A 19,785-nucleotide genomic window follows, 5' to 3' on the forward strand; every position below is an offset into this window, starting at 1 on the left:
ACTCCAAAAATCCTGAAATAAATTTTCCCGGGCTTCTAAAATCAAGCCCGATAAAGTGAACATTTATCTGGGCCCAAACTACAACTTTGAAAAACGCGCATTTTTCCTAAATTCAAATAAAAATACCGAAAAACTCCGAAATAAAACTTATTTGATTTTTTTATTAAATCCTCAATATTTCTATATTTTGGGAAAGTCATTTTATTCCCTCTCTCATATTTTTGTAATAGAAATAATTGATGATAAAATAAATAAAATCAAATGATCCTGTTTACATAATTTGAGAAAACTCAAATATGTAAATAACGAAATCCCCAACTCTCTCAGTGGGTCCTTGAGTTGCTTAGGATTTTCTAGGATCAAAACCAAAAGCAAAATAAAATATGATATGCATGATGACCTAATGTATAACATTCCAAATTGAAAATTTGGGATGTTACATCCATAGGCTTCGGAGTGACACTTGCGTAGGATCTGTTCCTGTTCATGCTCAGGTACACAACGTCTAATAACACCATCTACTGCTTCTTTATAAAGATGTGGGTCATCCCAAAAGTAATGCCTTAAATCATAGAAGAACTTTTTCTTTTGCTGGTATGTGAAACTAGGTGGTATAAATTTAGCAACAATATAATTAGGATAATCAGCAAACCATGGAGCAGTTTGAGAAGCATTTATGACATTTAATTGCTCATCAAGAAAGGTATCATCAATAGGTAGTGGGTCATCAAGAACATTCTCTAACCTAGACAAGTTGTCTGCAACGGGGTTCTCAGCTCCCTTTCTATCAATAATATGCAAATCAAATTCTTGTAGCAAGAGAACCCATCTAATAAGTCTAGATTTAGCATCTTTCTTTTCCATAAGGTATTTAATAGCAGCATGATCAGTGTGAATAGTTACTTTAGAATCAACAATATAAGGTCTGAACTTATCACAAGCAAATACAACTGCTAAAAATTCCTTTTCAGTAGTAGCATAATTTCTCTGGGCACTATCTAGAGTTTTACTAGCATATTGGATAACATTTAATTTCTTATCAACTCTTTGTCCTAGAACAGCCACTATAGCATAATCACTAGCATCGCACATAATTTCAAAGGGTAAATTCCAATCAGGTGGCTGAACAATAGGTGCAGAAATCAAAGCTTTCTTAAGTATTTAAAATGCTTCTACAAAATCATCATCGAAGACAAAAGGGATATCTTTTTGTAATAGATTAGTCAGAGGCCGAGAAATTTTTGAGAAGTCCTTAATGAACCTCCTATAAAAACCAGCATCACCAAGGAAACTTCTTATACCTTTGATGTCCTTGGGACACAACATCTTTTCAATAGCATCAACTTTAGCTTTGTCAACTTCAATACCTCTTTTCAGAAATTTTATGCCCCAAGACAATACCTTCATTAACCATAAAGTGGCACTTCTCCCAATTCAAGACAAGATTATTTTCTTCACATCTCTGCAAAACTCGATCAAGGTTGCTCAAGCAATCATCAAAAGAGGATCCATAAACGGAGAAATCATCCATGAAGACCTCACAAATCTTTTCGCAAAAGTTAGAGAATATAGCCATCATGCATCTTTGAAAGGTAGTAGGTGCATTACATAAACCAAAAGGCATACGTCTATAAGCAAAAGTACCGAAAGGGCAAGTAAAAGTGGTCTTTGCTTGATCATCAGCTGACATAGGTATTTGAGGGAAACCAGAGTAACCATATAGAAAGCAAAAGTGTGTATGTTTGGATAATCTTTCTAGCATTTGATCAATTAAAGGCAAAGGGTAATGATATTTTTTAGTAGCTTTATTTAATTTGTGAAAATCAATTACCATCCTATAACCTGTAACAATTCTTTGTGGAATCAATCCATCTTTATCATTAGGAACGACAGTAATACCTCCCTTCTTAGGGACACAATGGACATGACTTACCCACTGACTATCAGCAATGGGATAAATTATACCTGCTTCAAGGAGCTTTAATATTTCCTTTCTTACCACTTCTTTCATCTTAGGATTCAGCCGTCGTTGGTGATCAATGACTAGTTTGGCATCTTTCTCCATATTTATTTTGTGTTGACATAGAGTGGGACTAATGCCCTTAAGATCATCAAGAGTATATCCAATAGCAGCACGGTGCTTCTTCAGAGTTTTCAATAATTTCTCTTCCTCCTTATCTGAAAGGTTAGCACTAATAATAACAGGATATATCTTCTTTTCATCAAGATAAACATATTTAAGAGTATCAGGTAGAGGTTTAAGCTCAAACACGGGATCACCTTTGGGTGGAGGAGGATCCCCTAGGACTTCAACATGCAAGTTGTGTTTCAGAATAGGTCCCTGTTTAAAGAATACTTCATCTACTTCCCTTCTTTCATTCATGAACATATCATTTTCATGGTCTAGCAAATATTGTTCTAAAGGATCAGTAGGAGGCACGGCAATAGAGGCAAGACCAATAATTTCATATTTACTAGGCAATTCTTTATCATGGTGTTGTCTATGAAATTTAGCAAAATTAAACTCATGAGACATATCCCCTAAACCAACAGAAACAATATCCTTATTGCAGTCTATCTTAGCATTAACAGTATTCAGGAAGGGTCTACCAAATATAATGGGACAAAATCTATCTTGTGGGGAACCAAGAACAACAAAATCAGTAGGATATTTAACCTTCCCACACAAGACTTCAACATCTCTAACAATCCCAATTGGTGAAATAGTATCTCTATTGGCAAGCTTAATGGTAACATCGATATCTTCTCTCTCAGCAGGTGCAATATCATGCATAATTTCTTTGTATAAGGAATGAGGTATTGCACTTGCACTAGAACCCATATCACATAAGCCATGATAGCAATGATCTCCTATTTTAACAGAAATAACATGCATGCCTACAACAGGTCTATGTTTATTTTTAGTATCAGGTCTAGCAATTCTAGCAGTCTCATCACAGAAGTAACATGCCCATCAATATTATCGGCCAAGAGATCTTTTAACCATATAAATATTAGGTTCAACTTTAACTTGCTCTGGGGGTTTGTGTGTCCTAATATTACTTCTTTTGACTACAGTTGAAACTTTAGCATGATCCTTTATTCTAACAAGGAACGGTGGTTTCTCAACATAAGAGTAGGAACAAGAGGATCATTATAAGTGATAATCTTTTCTTCAACTTTAATAGGTGCAACTACTTTTGCTTCAATGGGAGGATTATATTTAAACCACTTCTCCTTAGGGAGATCAACATGAGTAGCAAAGGATTCACAAAAAGGAAGCTACTATCTCAGAGTCAAGTCCATATTTAGTGCTAAATTCACGGAAAGCATCGGTATCCATAAAAGATTTAACACAATCAAACTTAGGTGTCATACCTGACTCCTTACCTTCGTCGAGATCCCAATCTTCAGACTTGCATTTAATTCTTTCCAATAAATCCATTTGAATTCAATAGTCTTCATCATAAAAGATCCAGTACAAGAAGTATCGAGCATGGAGCGATTACTGAGAGAAAGCCGAGCATAAAATTTTGAATAATCATTTCTCTTGAGAGCTCATGATTGGGGCATGAATATAACATTGACTTATGCCTCCCCCAAGCTTGAGCGATGTTTTCTCCTTCACGAGGCCAAAAATTATATATATAATTACGATCACGATGAACAAGATGCATAGGATAAAACTTCTGGTGAAATTCCAATTTCAATCGCTTATAGTCCCAAGATCCCATATCATCACATAGCCTATACCATGTCAATGTATCTCCCTTCAAAGATAAAGGGAAGACCTTCTTCTTGAGAACATCCTCCGGCATACCTGCAAGCTTAAATAATCCACAAACTTCATCCACATAGATTAAGTGCAAATCGGGATGCAATGTTCCATCTCCTGCAAAAGGATTAGCTAGCAGTTTCTCTATCATAACCGAAGGAATTTCAAAGTAAACATTTTCAGTGGGTTCAGTAGGTTGAGGAGCAACTCTTTGCTCTACTGGTCGGGGTGAAGATACCCCGAACACGCCCCTCAAAGGATTATGTTCCATAGTAACAAGTGACAGTAAATTTCAGCACACTATATAAATTTTCCCTTACCAATGGCACTTCACTCCCCGGAAACGGCGCCAGAAAAGAGTCTTGATGACCCACAAGTGTAGGGGATCTATCATAGCTTTTCTATAAGTAAGAGTGTCGAACCCAACGAGGAGCAGAAGGAAATGGTAAGCAGTTTTCAGTAAGGTATTCTCTGCAAGCACTGAAATTATTGGTAACAGATAGTTTTGTGATAAGGTAATTTGTAACGAGTTGCAAGTAATAAAAGTAAATAAGGTGCAACAAGATGTCCCAATCCTTTTTGTAGCAAAGGGCAAGCCTGGACAAACTCTTATATGAAGGAAAGCGCTCCCAAGGACACATGGGAATTATCGTCAAGCTAGTTTTCATCACATTTATATGATTCACATTCTGTACTTTGATAATTTAATATGTGGGTCGACCGGTGCTTGGGTTCTGTCCTTACTTGGACAAGCATCCCACTTATGATTAACCCCCATTGCAAGAATCCGCAACTACAGTAGAAGTATTAAGGTAAACCTAACCATAGCATGAAACATATGGATCCAAATCAGCCCCTTATGAAGCAACGCATAAACTAGGGTTTAAGCTTCTATCACTCTAGCAACCCATCATCTACTTATTACTTACCAATGCTTCCCTCTAGGCCCAAACAATGGTGAAGTGTCATGTAGTCGACGTTCACATGACACCACTAGAGGGATGACAACATACATCTCATCAAAATATCGAATGAATACCAAATTCACATGACTACTAATAGCAAGACTTCTCCCATGTCCTTAGGAACAAACGTAACTACTCACAAAGCATATTCATGTTCATAATCAGAGGGGTATTAATATGCATAATGGATCTGAACATATGGTCTTCCACCAAGTAAACCAACTAGCATCAACTACAAGGAGTAATCAACACTACTAGCAACCCACAGACACCAATCTGAGGTTTGGATACAAAGATTGGATACAAGAGATGAACTAGGGTTTGAGATGAGATGGTGCTGGTGAAGATGTTGATGGGGATTGACGCCCTCCCAATGAGAAGATCGTTGGTGATGATGATGGTGATGATTTCCCCCTCCCGGAGGGAAGTTTACCCGGCAGAACAGCTCTATCGGAGCCCTAGATTGCTTCCGCCAAGGTTCCGCCTCGTGGCGGCAGAGTTTCTTCCCGAAATCTTGCTTATGATTTTTCCTCGGACGAAAGACCTCATATAGCCAAAGATGGGCATCAGAGGGCCACCAGGGGGCCCACGAGGCAGGGGGCGCGCCCAGGGGCGTAGGGCGCGCCCCCACCCTCGTGGCCAGGGTGTGGCCCCCCTTTAGAACTTTCTTCGCTCAATATTTTTTATATATTCTGGAAATAACTTCCATGAAGTTTCAGGACTTTTGGAGCTGTGCAGAATAGGTCTCTAATATTTGCTCCTTTTCTAGCCCAGAATCCTAGCTGCCGGCGTTCTCCCTCTGCATGTAAACCTTGTAAAATAAGAGAGAATAAGCATAAGTATTGTAACATAATGTGTAATAACAGCCCATAATGCAATAAATATCGATATAAAAGCATGATGCGAAATGGACGTATCACGGATCACATCATTCGAGAATGATGTGATTGACTTCACCCATTCCGTTAGCTTAGCATTTGATCATTTAGTACATTGCTATTGCTTTCTTCATGACTTATACATGTTCCTATGACTATGAGATTATGCAACTCCCGAGTACCAGAGGAACACTTTGTGTGCTACCAAACGTCACAACGTAACTGGGTGACTATAAAGATGCTCTACAGGTGTCTCCGAATGTACTTGTTGTGTTGGCATAGATCGAGATTAGGATTTGTCACTCCGATTGTTGGAGAGGTATCTCTGGGCCCTCTCAGTAATGCACATCACTCTAAGCCTTGCAAGCAATGCAACTAGTGAGTTAGTTGCGGGATGATGTATTACGGAACGAGTAAAGAGACTTGCCGGTAACGAGATTGAACTAGGTATTGAGATACCGACGATCGAATCTCGGACAAGTAACATACCGATGACAAAGGGAACAACGTATGTTGTTATGAGGTTTGACCGATAAAGATCTTCGTAGAATATGTAGCAGCCAATATGAGCATCCACTTTCCGCTATTGGTTATTTACCGGAGACGAGGCTCGGTCATGTCTACATAGTTCTCGAACCCGTAAGGTCCGCACGCTTAACATTCGGTGACGATCGGTAATACGAGTTTATGTGTTTTGATGTACCGAAGGTAGTTCGGAGTCATGACGAGGAGTCTCGAAATGGTCGAGACGTAAAGATCGATAGATTGGACGACTATATTCGGACATCGGAAAGGTTCCGAGTGATTCGGGTATTTTTCGGAGTACCGGAGAGTTACAGGAATTCATCGGGGAGTATATGGGCCTTAGGGGAAAGAGAGAGGGGAGGCTGCGCCCCCCCAAGGTTTAGTCCTAATTGGACTAGGGGGAGGGGCGGTGCCCCCTCCTTCCTTCTCTTCTCTTTTCCCTTTCCTTCTCTCCTACCCCTACTACATGGAAGGGGGGGGGAATCCTACTCCCGGTGGGAGTAGGACTCCCCAGGGCGCGCCATAGTAGAGGGCCGGCCCACCCCCTCCTCCACTCCTTTATATATGGGGGGAGGGGGCACCCCATGGACACAGAAGTTGATCATTGATCTCTTAGCCGTGTGCGGTGCCCCCCTCCACCATAATCCACCTCGGTCATATCATAGCGGTGCTTAGGCGAAGCCCTGTTCCAGTAGCATCATCATCACCGTCATCACACCGTCGTGCTGACGAAGCTCTCCCTTGACACTCTACTGGATCGTGAGTTCGTGGGACGTCACCGAGCCAAACGTGTGCAGATCACGGAGGTGCCGTACTTTCGGTACTAGGATCGGTCGATCGTGAAGACGTGCAACTACATCAATCGTGTTGTCATAACGCTTCCGCTTTCGGTCTATGAGGGTACGTAGACAATACTTTCGCCTCTCGTTGCTATGCATCACCATTATCTTGCGTGTGTGTAGGATTTTTTTTGAAATTACTGCATTCCCCAACAGGAGTCCCATTTTGCGGTACGCCACATCCCTCCCAATGTACATGACCCCGGTTTCGACCGTAGCGCTCCAACACAAGTCCGTTTCCTCCGTTTTGCGGTACGCCACACCCTCCCGATCAACAGGACCTTGTTTCGACCGTAGGAGGTCCAAGAGAAGTCCGTCACCTCCATTTTGTGGTACGGCAGACCCCTCCGATGAACAGGATCCCATTTTGACCGTGGCCGGTTGAATACAAGGCCGTTTCCTCCGTTCTGCGGTACGCCAGGCCTCGTTTCGATCGGCTGTTTTGTCCAAGCCGGTTGGCTCCTGATGAACACAACGACGCAGTTTCTCCATTCCGACCCAGCCATGTACACGAGCCCTGGCCGTACGTATGCGTGAGTAGGCGCTCGAGACCTTGCCCGTATGTACGTATGTGGCCGTATTTACTTTCTTGCACCCTGGCTGTACGTACGTGTACATGCTACATCCGGGTCTCTACTACGACACATGCCCTTCCTTACTCGGCCACGGTTCATCACTACAGCCTGCGGACAGACCGATCGACCAGTATGTACATACACGTTCGCGACCAGAATGACAACGCTACGTACGCTTCGCCCAGGTGGGTCCCGACTGTCAGGGAGGATAAGGAGGCACTTCCTTGCATGCGAAGATGTAGCTGTTGGGTCCTAGTAGTCAAGGGGCGAATCATTTTTTTTGCCCGTAATATGGACGCACTTCCTTGCGTGCGAAGATGTAGCTGGTCGGTCCCAACAGTCAGGGGGGAAACGTTTTTTCACAAAATACGGTGGCCCGTCCGGTGGGTCCCTGCTATCAGATGGAGGATTAATTATTTTGCGGGTAATAAGGTTGCACTTCCTTGCTATGGCCGTGGACCCAGTTGTCAGCCTCTCCACGTACAGTACTCTTCCGATGGAAGTCGTTCGTTGACCATGTCGACCACGCCGACCACGCCGCGCCGAGAGCACCAGGGTGGTGGACGACGGCGAGGCCTAGGAAGGGGACGACGCGGAGCCGGGGAAGACGCGATAGTGGATGCTCACGCAGAGAGGAGTACGAGGGTTCACTGGTTCGGCTGCGGTGTGAGGCTGCCGTCGCCATAGAATAATAGGGGATGTTGGTGAGTAGAGGGATGGCCTGGCCGGCGGTGGGAGTAGTAGGGGGCGGTGAGGCCTCCGCGGGAGCACAACCGGCCACATGAGGCATAAGCAGGCGGCAGGACCGACGCTGGTTTGGGCGGCTGGAGCAAGAAGACCAGAGGTTGAAAAAGCACTACGGCCGTTGGATGGACATCGTACGGTCACTCATGCTAGAATCATTCATATTTACTAATTTGACAAAGCCCTCCGTCCCAGTCAACTTAGTAGGCCCACAAGTCAGCTTTCCACTATGGTGGTTCCCAGCTAGTAGGGGGAGTATTCATTTTTGGTGTGTTGACCATGCCGCACCGAGGGCATCCAAGGTGGTGGACGACGGCGAGGCTCCGGAGCAACGAGCCAGAGAGGGGAAGACGCGGGAGTGGAGTTGCAGACGGAGAGGTGTATGAGGGTTAATTGGTTCTGGTGCGGTGTGGTTCGGAAGTCCGTGGAGAAGAACAAGAGGTGTGGAGGGGTGGAGGGATGGCCTAGCCTGCGGTGGGGTAGCGCTTCACAGCGAAGCGTGCTAAGCAGAGTTGCTAGCAGTAGGAGGCGGGAGCAGGTGGTCCCGGCGGTGCTGGAGGAAGAAGACGAGAGATTGAAGATGGATGTCGGTCGTTGGATGTAAATCCAATGGCTAACAATGTCAAAATCATTTGTTGACTAAGTTGACAACGACTTGCGTTGGCTTCGACCTATTGGCCCACATTTCATCCTCCAAAAATGTGGAACATATTCAACCCATTTTTTCAGAATTTACAGTCAAATTGATCTTTTTTTAAGAATCCCAGTCCATTTGCTGGGCTGGGTGAACAAATAATGTTGCATCCATGCGGCTCATTTATTTTTTTTCCTAAAAAATTACAGTTCATTTGCACTTTCTCGAAATACACGATTTTGCTGGGCTGATTCTAATTATAATGTTGGGTTGGGCGCAGCAATGTTATCAAAAAATAAATAGGGGCTGAGCATTTTGTTATAAATATATTTAAATAATAAGTGATTTATTATTACATTGGACCTTCGATCTTACCAAGCTTTTGTACACAATCACCAGGATTTTCGTTGCCTTAATGTAAAAAAATCGAGAATTTTATTGTTAAGGAATTATTTTTATAAGTTAATAAGATGTGGGATATTATTTTCTTATATATGTAAGTATCTGTTAAATATATGATGACAATAACAATAATATATAATAACATATAAAATAATTTAAATATATATAATATAGTTAGAAGGGAAACATAAGTTGGACCAGGCGTTCCTATTCTTATATAGAAAAATAGAACAGACCTCCGCGTTTTCTTTAAGAAAATACATAAGTTGGGCTGCCGATGTTTCAGGAAAAATAAAACCTCAGATGAAAGGTCCATAGGCCGGTCGATACATGACGACCCTCAAGAAAATACAAACCGGCATGTCATGGGTTGCGCATGTTAAAAAAGAAAGCCTAGACGGGGCAGCGCACAACCCAGCTGATACTTGCTGCCCCAGTGATAATAAATGATACCTGACAGCTCCCCGGCTTCATTATAAATTTATCTCCTTTAGTAACTATGTTGAAGCACCTCAAAAAAATGTAACTATGTTGACAAACCCGTGGGCCCCAATGTCAATATAGCATTAGGAGGAAGTATTTTTTCAATGAGGCACTTCCTTGCGTACGACCATAGACCTGGTGGGTCCCGACTATCCGCCTCTCCACGTACAGTCCTCTCTAGATTCCTCTCATTTGTTCAGCATGTTCACAACGGCAGACAGCGGCGCCGCGGCGAGCGCACAAAGGCGCATGAAAAGATCGGACCACCCGAGGCAGTGCCTTATTTATACCGAAACTACTAAACTAGCCCAGTGGCCAAGTGACACTACCCGACCGCTGTTCCGCCCGGGTTTGATTCCACCTGATGAAGGGAAAATATCTCCAATTTTTTTGCCTCTGCCATTATTGACATGTGGGTCCCCATTGTCGTCTACGCACACCATATCCAACACTTGTCAAAACTTTATCCCTCGTTTTCTCTGTTTTTCGCATACTCGACATTGTGTGGGCATTTTGAAAATAGCATATCTTTTTGACTGTGCATCATACGAAGATGTGCTATGCATGAATGTTGATCAGCATGATGTTAACTGGCTGGTAGTTCCTTTTTCGACCATGAATAAAACTTCCAACATGATGTTATCCCTATTTGAAAAGGCCGTGTTAATATAAATTCTTATCTGAAACTGAACTTGCGGTTTCTTATCTGAGAATCACATTGTCTGCACTTTTGTACTCCTATGAAACTACATTTTTAAGTGCTAAAAATAGATCTCTAGAATTCATAAAATATTTCATATGCTCAATATTGAAAATCTGAAATTCAAATGACATTCATATCTAAAAGTACTCTCAAAATACATAAGACAAAACACAATTCACAACCTGCAAATACTGATAATATAACTCTAAGATCCTCCTGACAATTCACAACCTGCCCGACTATTGGGCTGGGGGGCAGTCCCCTCCTTTTCGTCGGCACTAGACAACCGCCCCGTTAGACGATGTGAACGGCGAGGGAGAGGATGGAGGGGAAGCATCGTTGGGCCAACTGCTTTTCTCCTCTTGCAGTTGCGTTCGGTCGACGAAGACTCCACCGGCTCGCTCTGGCACGAAACCCTCACAAACGGCACCCTGTAGATGCTCGATCTTTCAATCTTTGGTGGATGCTCCATCTGGGATCGATACTCCCACCACAGCTGCCTCAGGATCAGATTCGATGAATCTGTTTGCTCCATGGCCCAGAGGAGCAACTCTATGTATCTGGCACGACTCCCTTCGGGAGTATCGCCGCCTTTTTGCTCTGTTGCAGGTATTTGGCCATGGATGTCACCGTCGCTGCTAGTTGGTCCTTATTGTCAAACCAAGACTGTATCTCCAACATCCTAGCTAGCTTCACATGGTCGTCGTCTGCGATCCTCACGTATCGGTTGTACTCCTCCATCGATCTACTTCTCCACAACACCTTCACTCACAGGCGGTGGTTTTTGAATGTAAGATGAGAGGAGATGTCGGATTTTGGGTTCCGGCAAAACCCTTGAGGTTCGAACATTGGGGTGCGCACAAAGATCTCTCCCCCCTCTAGCTCACACTCCGTATGATCTCACGGCCTAGCTCGACGAACCCAAAGAATGAGTAACACAAGATTTATACTGGTTCGGGCCACCGTTGTGGTGTAATACCCTACTCCGGTGTTGTGTGGTGGATTGCCTCTTGGTCTGAGGATGAATAGTTACAAGGGAAGAACAGCCTCCCGAGGAGAGGTGTTCTTGTGCTTGGCGAACTTGTCTGGTGGCCTTAGTGGAATGGATCATGTCCAAGATGAGATCCTCCACCTATGTTGGTGGCTAGTCCTATTTATAGAGGCCCTGGTCCTCTTCCCAAATATTGAGCAGGAAGGGATCCCACAATGGCCAAATTTGAAGGGAGACAACTAGTACGAGTTATCCTGACAAAAGTAGTCTTCGTCTGCCAAAGGCTCTGGTGGTGACGCTGTCTTGGGCTCCACGATGACCTCCTGTAGCGACCAGACCTCAATAAGTCTGATCTCTGTGCTTCAGTGTCATCCCTGGATCAGTAATGCTGACACGCACAGTACTTGAAGGATTTATAACAGAGAAGCAATCACACACTTATTACAACGAGTGCCTCAAAAGAGAACTTATTACAAATAATATGGCTTAAGGCCATCTAATAATGATAACATCGGAAGGCATGGAAGATAAGTGAGTCCATCAACTCCAACGGCATCACTGAGTATAGAACCACGACCTAAAGGCACCTTACTCGTCGTCTGAAAAGTCTGCAACATGAACGTTGCAGCCCGAAAATGGGTCAGGACATGGAATATGCTGCCAATGTAACACATAGAGAGTAATGAACAGAAATAGGTTATACTACATGCATATATGGATGGTGGAAAGCTCTATGGTTATAGTTTTGCGTAAAGCCAATTTTTCCCTACTGCAAAGGAATAAATTTTATTTAACTATCATGGTAGTTGTTAAACATTGAGAGCGTAGACACCCTCTCAATCCCAATTAAACATCATCATTAAAACCCAACAAAATGAATTAAAGTCACATGATGAGATTCACATGATAATCCAAGTACTAGATACTCAAGACGTCCATAACCAGGGACACGGCTAACCATGATTAGTTTATACACTCTGCAGAGGTTTGCACACTTTTCCCCACAAGACTCGATCTCCTCCGTTGGGATTCTCGCACTACATGGTGTTTGAGAAACGGATGACCGATACATAGTCTTTTAGAAGCGCTAGCACCTTACGATCGGGTAGACCGTTACACATACTTTCCCCTACATCTGCTAGTCTACCACTGTAAGAGTTCGCAAGACTTAATCAACTATGCTAGAGCTCATAGTAGCTTGTGGCTGCACACGGAAGTTTCTAGTATGAAATAATCTCATGATCCCTTTGAGCCTGGGTGGCGGTCCATAAAGAAAAACAGGCAATCGCTGGAATACCCAGGTGCCTCAATCCACCCAGATGTGTATTAAAGTTGCCACCTTAAATAAACCATTAATTAACAATCTCACATATGTCATGGATACACTCACCCAATCCACGTCTACTAGCATAGCATGGCAATATAAGCAAACATAGAAGTAACTCCCAAGGGTTTGATAATAAAACAGGTAATAGGTACTACCTCATCTACTTTCCCAAAACCCACAATTTAATTAGATCCTAATCATGCAATGTTTGAGGATTGATCTAATGAAATAAAACTTGGTAGTAAGAGGTATGATCAAAGTGTTACTTGCCTTGCTGATGATCCGTGAAACCTAGAGATTCGAAGTAGCAAGTGGCGTACTCCGGGTACTCTATCGCAAACAAACAAGCACACAAGAAGCACTCATTAGGCACCCCAGGCTTTACACTTTATGCTTCCGGCTCGTATGTTGTGTGGAATTGTGAGCGGATAACAATTTCACACAGGAAACAGCTATGACCATGATTACGCCAAGCTATTTAGGTGAGACTATAGAATACTCAAGCTTTGTTTATTAATCTGGATCTAAGTCAAATTTTACAGAAGCAAAAACTTGTTTGAGTTGGTTAAACGGAAGGAGGGTTTCGAGAAGAAACTCTAGGCGCTTGAATCGCCTGATTCCAATAAACGTGCGAAAAGTTAAACTAAAACAAAAATCGGATCAGAAATCGTGATCAGAAATAATCACGGAAAATCCGAGAAAAAGAAAAAACGACGAACAGGCTAATGAACGAACGTTCGCTGTCTGCGGCTAAACGACGAAAACCGTTGTCAAAACGAACGTACGGATGAACGCCCACTAAATAAACTAAACCGGGAAAAAATAAACCGCTCTAAATAAAGAAAATGACTGCGGTTTTTATAAAAAAACCGGGCGGTTGACCGGTGAAGACCGGCGGCGGCGGCTACCTCCGGCGGGGCGGCGGCGGTCGGCGGCGAGGCGGCGGTGGCAAGCGGCGCGAGCGGCGACGGCGGCAGCGGGCGGCAGCTAGGGTTAGGGCGGGGCTGGGTGGCTCAGGGCTGGGCTCCCCCGGCTTATAAAGGCTGGCCGGGCTAGAGTCCGGGTCAGGTACGGCCCGGCTAGGTCGGTTCGTTTTTTAAATAGTTTTGCACAGAAAAACAAATAAAATAAATACTATACAGACTCCAAAAATCCCGAAATAAATTTTCCCCGACTTCTAAAATCAAGCCAGACAACGTGAACATTTATTTGGGGCCTAAATGCAATTTTGAAAAATGCGTATTTTTCCTAAATTCAAATAAAACAGCGAAAAACTCCAAATATAATATCTTATTTGATATTTTATTAAATCCTCAATATTCCTTTAATTTGGTAAAGTCATTTTATTCCCTCTCACTTATTTTTATAATTGGAATTATTGAAGATAAAATAATTAAATCAAATGATCCTATTTTCAAAATTTGAGAAAACCCCAAATATGAAAATAACGAAATCCCCAACTCTCTCCATGGGTCCTTGAGTTGCGTAGGATTTCTAGGATCAAGCCAAAATGCAAATAAAATATGATATGCAATGATGATCTATGTATAACATTCCAAATTGAAAATTTGGGATGTTACAAACCTACCCCCCTTAAGATGAATCTCGCCCTCGAGATTCGGGTTGGCTAGAAAATAGGTGAGGGTGGTCCTTCAGCAGATCTTCCTCTCGCTCCCAGGTGGCTTCATCCTCGGTGTGGTGGCTCCACTGAACTTTACAAAACCTGATAACCTTGTTGCGGGTGACTCGGCTGGCATATTCGAGAATCTTGACTGGTTTCTCCTCGTAGGTCAAATCACTATCCAACTGAATCGCTTCCAGCGGCACTGTATCTCTTAGTGGTGTATCAGCCATCTCTGTGTGGCACTTTTTCAACTGGGAAACGTTGACCACATCGTGAACTCCTGACAATCCTTCGGGCAACTCCAACTTGTAAGCAACTTCTCCCATACGCTCCAAAACTTTGTATGGTCCCACAAAATGTGGCGCTAATTTTCCCTTAACTCCAAAGCGCTTAACTCCTCGAAGCGGGGATACACGAAGATAAACTCTGTCTCCAACTTCGTAAACTATCTCCTTGTGTTTAGAATCTGCATAGCTCTTTTTCCTGGACTGGGCTACCTTGAGCCTATCGCGAATCAACTTCACTTTCTGTTCAGACTTCTTAATCACATCTGGTCCAAACAACTGGCGGTCTCCAACTTCATCCCACAACAATGGTGTTCTGCACCATCTTCCATACAAGGCTTCAAAAGGGGCCATCTTCAAACTGGATTGATAACTATTGTTGTAAGAGAACTCCGCATATGGCAAGTTGTCATGCCAACTAGATCCATAATCTAGCGCACAAGCTCTCAGCATATCCTCCAAAATCTGATTGACTCTCTCGGTCTGTCCATCGGTCTGCGGATGAAAAGCTGTACTGAACTCTATCCTGGTACCCAAGGTTTCGTGCAACTGATTCCAAAACTTTGAGGTAAACTGGGTTCCTCTATCTGATGCAATGCTCCTCGGAACTCCATGCAGACATATGATCCTAGTCACGTATATCTTTGCCAACTTAGCACTGGTGTAAGTGGTCTTTACTGGGATGAAATGAGCTACCTTCGTCAAGCGATCGACTACAACCCATATCAAGTCATAGCCTGAGCGGGTCCTGGGTAATCCCATGATGAAATCCATGCCTAGCTTATCCCACTTCCATTCGGGTATCGGCAATGGCTGTAGCAATCCTGCTGGCTTCTGATGCTCTGCCTTTACTCTCTGACATACATCACAAACGGCTACATACTCTGCAATATCCTTCTTCATTCCGGTCCACCAAAAAGTGTCTTTCAAATCCAAATACATCTTGGCATTTCCTGGGTGAATCGAGTACGGCGAATCATGGGCCTCTTGCAAAATTAACTTCCTAATCTCCGGGTCATTGGGCACATAAACGCGGTCCTCAAACCATAAGGTATCGTGTTCATCCTCACTAAATCCTTTAGCTTTTCCCTTGCTCATTTTCTCTTTAATAGAGGCAATCTCCTTGTCGGTCTTCTGAGCTTCTCTGATCTTATCCATCAGAGTAGACTGAATCTCCAATGCTGCTACATAGCCTCTCGGAACTATCTTCAAACATAGCTCACGAAGATCCTCGGCTAACTCCTTTGGTAACTCTCCGGTCATTAGTGTGTTGACATGGCTCTTGCGGCTCAATGCATCGGCTACTACGTTAGCCTTTCCGGGGTGATAATTGTTGGGGATCGTAGCAGAAATTCAAAATTTTCTACGCATCACCAAGATCAATCTATGGAGTAATCTAGCAACGAGGGGAAGGAGAGTGCATCTACATACCCTTGTAGATCGCTAAGCGGAAGCGTTCAAGTGAATGGGGTTGATGGAGTCGTACTCGCCGTGATCCAAATCAACGATGATCCTAGTGCCGAACGGACGGCACCTCCGCGTTCAACACACATGCAGCCCGGTGACATCTCCCATGCATTGATCCAGCAAGGAGAGAGGGAGAGGTTGGGGAAGACTCCGTCCAGCAGCAGCACGACGTCGTGATGGTGGTGGAGGAGCGTGGTACTCCAGCAGGGCTTCGCCAAGCACCGCAAGAGACGAGGAGGGAGAGGGGTAGGGCTGCGCCAAGAATGAGATGTTCTCGTGTGTATGGCAGCCCAAAAACCCCACTATATATAGGGGAAAGGGAGGGGCTGCGCCCCCACCTAGGTTTCCACCCCTAGGGGTGGCGGCCAGCCCTAGATCCCATCTAGGGGGGCGGCCAAAGGGGGAGAGAGGGGGGGCGCACCACTAGGTGGGCCTTAGGCCCATCTGAGCCTAGGGTTTCCCCCTTTTCCCTTCTCTCTTCGCCTTGGGCCCTGGTGGGGGGCGCACCAGCCCACCTGGGGCTGGTCCCCTCTCACACTCGGCCCACGCAGCCCTCTGGGGCAGGTAGCCCCACCTGGTGGACCCCCGGGACCCTCCCGGTGGTCCCAGTATGTTACCAATAGCACCCGAAACTTTTCTGGTGACTAAAACAGGACTTCCCATATACAAATCTTTACCTCCGGACCATTCCGGAACTCCTCGTGATGTACGGGATCTCATCCGGGACTCCGAACAACATTCGGTAACCACGTATATCTATTCCCTATAACCCTAGCGTCATCGAACCTTAAGTGTGTAGACCCTACGGGTTCGGGAACCATGCAGACATGACCGAGACACCTCTCCGGCCAATAACCAACAGCGGGATCTGGATACCCATGTTGGCTCCCACATGTTCCATGATGATCTCATCGGATGAACCACGATGTCGAGGATTCAATCAATCCCGTATTCAATTCCCTTTGTCTAGCGGTATTGTACTTGCCCGAGATTCGATCGTCGGTATCCGATACCTTGTTCAATCTCGTTACCGGCAAGTCTCTTTACTCGTTCCGTAACACATCATCCCGTGATCAACTCCTTGGTCACATTGCGCATATGATGATGTCCTACCGAGTGGGCCCAGAGATACCTCTCCGTCACATGGAGTGACAAATCCCAGTCTCGATTCGTGCCAACCCAACAGACACTTTCGGAGATACCCGTAGTGTACCTTTATAGCCACCCAGTTACGTTGTGACGTTTGGCACACCCAAAGCATTCCTACGGTATCCGGGAGTTGCACAATCTCATGGTCTAAGGAAATGATACTTGACATTAGAAAAGCTTTAGCATACGAACTACACGATCTTTGTGCTAGGCTTAGGATTAGGTCTTGTCCATCACATGATTCTCCTAATGATGTGATCCCGTTATCAACGACATCCAATGTCCATGGTCAGGAAACCGTAACCATCAATTGATCAACGAGCTAGTCAACTAGAGGCTTACTAGGGACATGGTGTTGTCTATGTATCCACACATGTATCTGAGTTTCCTATCAATACAATTATAGCATGGATAATAAATGATTATCATGAACAAGGAAATAACCAATTTATTATTGCCTCTAGGGCATATTTCCAATAGTCTCCCACTTGCACTAGAGTCAATAATCTAGTTCACATCGCCATGTGATTAACATTCACAGGTCACATCGCCATGTGACCAACATCCAAAGAGTTTACTAGAGTTCAATAATCTAGTTCACATCACTATGTGATTAACACTCAATGAGTTCTGGGTTTGATCATGTTACTTGTGAGAGAGGTTGTAGTCTACGGGTCTGTCACATTCAGATCCGTATGTACTTTGCAAATCTCTATGCTATATTTGGAACCATTTCAAATAACGGTTCTACTTGGAGCTATTCTAAATTGTTGCTCCATTATACGTATCCGGTGTCTCTACTCAGAGCTATCCGGATAGGTGTTAAGCTTGCATCGACGTAACTCTTTACGTCGAACTCTTTATCACCTCCATAACCAAGAAACATATCCTTATTCCTCTAAGGATTATTTTGACCTCTATCTGGTGATCTACTCCTAGATCACCTTTGTACCCTCTTGCCAGACATGTGGCAAGGCACACATCAGGTGCGGTACTCAGCATGGCATACCGTATAGAGCGTATGACAAAAGCATAGGGGACGACCTTCGTCCTTCCTCTTTCTTCTGCCGTGGTCGAGCTTTAAGTCTTAACTTCATACCTTACAACTCAGGCAAGAACTCCTTCTTTGGCTGATCCATCTTGAACACCTTCAAGATCATGTCAAGGTATGTGCTCATTTGAAAGTACCATTAAGCGTTTTTTATCTATCCTTATAGATCTTGATGCTCAATGTTCAAGTAGCTTAATCCAGGTTTTTTCCATTGAAAAACACCTTTCAAATAACCCTATATGCTTTCCAGAAATTCTACATCATTTCAGATCAACAATATGTCATCCACATATACTTATCAGAAATGTTGTAGTGCTCCCACTCACTTTATTGTAAATACAAGTTTCTAACAAACTTTGTATAAACCCATAAACTTTGATTACTCCATCAAAGTATATATTCTGACTCCAAGATGCTTGCTCTAGTCCATGGAAGGATCGCTGGAGCTAGCATACCTTTTAGCATCCTTAGGATCGAAGAAACCTTTCTGATTGTATCACATACAACCTTTCCTTACGAAAACTGGTAAGGAAACTTGTTTTGACATCCATCTGCCAGATTTCTTAAATGCAGCTTATGGTAACATGATTCCGACGGACTTAAGCATCGCTACGGGTGAGAAAATCTCATCGTAGTCAATTGCTTGAACTTGTGAAAAAACTCTTCGCCACAAGTCGAGCTTCATAGACGATGACATTACCGTCCACGTCCGTCTTCTTCTTAAAATCCACATGTACCTAACAGCCTTACGACCATCAAGTAGTTCTTCCAAAGTCTACACTTTGTTTTCATACATGGATCCTCTCTCAGATTTTATGGCCTCGAGCCAATTTTCGGAATCTGGGCCCACCATCGCTTCTCCATAGCTCATAGGTTCATCGTTGTCCAACAACGTGACCTTTAAGACAGGGTTACCACTTAGAAGTTGTACACACCCTTGTCAACCCATGAGGTTCGATAGTAACTTGATCTGAAGCTCCATGATCATCATCATTAGCTTTCTCTTCAACTGAGGCAGGTGCCACAGAAACATTTTTCCTGTGCTGCGCTACTCTCTGGTTGAAGTAAAGGTTCAACAACCTTATCAAGTTCTATCTTCCTCCCACTCAATTCTTTTGAGAGAAACTTTTCCTCGAGAAAGGACCCGATTCGAGAAACAATCCGTATTGCTTTCGGATCTAAGACAGGAGGTATACCCAACTGTTTTGGGTGTCCTATGAAGATGCATTTATCCACTTTGGGTTCGAGCTTATCAGCCTGAAACTTTTTCACATAAGCGTCGCAGCCCCAAAGTTTTAAGAAATGACAGCTTAGGTTTCTCTAAACCATAGTTCATACGGTGTCATCTCATCGGAATTACGTGGTGCCC

The sequence above is a fragment of the Triticum urartu genome, chromosome 3 (genome assembly GCF_003073215.2).
Source record: "Triticum urartu cultivar G1812 chromosome 3, Tu2.1, whole genome shotgun sequence".
Taxonomy (NCBI): Eukaryota; Viridiplantae; Streptophyta; class Magnoliopsida; order Poales; family Poaceae; genus Triticum; species Triticum urartu.